We start from the raw sequence: 1,302 nt of genomic DNA, 5'->3' as shown, positions 1-1,302 counted from the left end.
TGTCAGATTATTTTCCAAAATGGTGGCATTTTACACTCCCACCAGCGATCTATGAAGGTTCCAATTTTTCAATATCCTCAAACAATACTTGTTTGAGGATATGGAAAAAATTGTTTTTTAGTTATCCAAATATAAATGAAGAGATATCTCATTATGGTTTTGATGTATAGTTCCCTGATGACGATCTCTATTTATTTTTAACATCCTTTAACATTTATATTTTTGTGGGCATTTTTAATTAAATAGACTACTTTGGGGTAGTAATAAATGTGTGTTTGTTTGTGTGTGTGTTTTCATGATAGGGGATGCATAACCAAATTTCTTCGTTGATGGTGTTTATGATCAGAAAATTTGTAGAAAGTAGAACTAAACAATAAATGCTCAATTGGAAGTAAGCAAAGGGTTTAGTAAAAACAGGAATAAAGAAGTTCTTAGATGAAGAGATACTTCAGTTGAATCTTTAGACCCAGTAGGTATGTACTTTGGGGCTTGCAGGGCAAGACAGGGAAGCATTACAGAACAAGAGGATAATATTTTAAAACATTAACAGAGGTGTGGGAGAATTTGCCAGCCTTGGTAATTCTCAAATATTCTGCAAACACTTGAAAGTGCAGAATGTCCTTGAGGGTGTGATGAAAGATGATTCTGTAAAGGAAGGCAAGGACCAATGTGTAAAATTTCTTTCATGTTCTACTCATGTGCGAAGAGGGAGCCACTGAAGATTTTGAGGCTGATAATGACATTATATAATATTTAAAAACAATTATCCCCATACAAGTTAAAAATAATGTATGAGGGTTAGTCCAAAGCAGAGATATTAATTCAGTGAAAAATGATTAGGACCCACAGCTTGTGATTTATTAGTATTTATTAGTGATTTATTAGTATTTGGGGTTTACATTTATATCTATTAAAAATTTTCTTCCTGGGCTTCCCTGGTGGCGCAGTGGTTGAGAGTCCGCCTGCCAATGCAGGGGACGCAGGTTCGTGCCCTGGTTCGGGAAGATCCCACATGCCGCGGAGCAGCTGGGCCCGTGAGCCATGGCCGCTGAGCCTGCGCGTCCGGAGCCTGTGCTCTGCAGTGGGAGAGGCCACAACAGTGAGAGGCCCGCGTATCACAAAAAAAAAAAAAAAATTCATCCTTAACTTGGCTCACTTCTCAGGTATTTCTCAATTGTTTTTAATATATTAATAGTAATAGTTTTTATGTTAATTTATATAACAATGTATCTCTTTCTGAAAAGTATATCATAATTTGAAGCAAGGGGTTTTCCATGGTACTTATTCTATAGATAAGGGTTT

The sequence above is a fragment of the Lipotes vexillifer genome, unplaced genomic scaffold (genome assembly GCF_000442215.2).
Source record: "Lipotes vexillifer unplaced genomic scaffold, Lipotes_vexillifer_v1.1 scaffold1213, whole genome shotgun sequence".
Classification (NCBI taxonomy): domain Eukaryota; kingdom Metazoa; phylum Chordata; class Mammalia; order Artiodactyla; family Lipotidae; genus Lipotes; species Lipotes vexillifer.
This window is presented reverse-complemented; position numbering follows the sequence as displayed.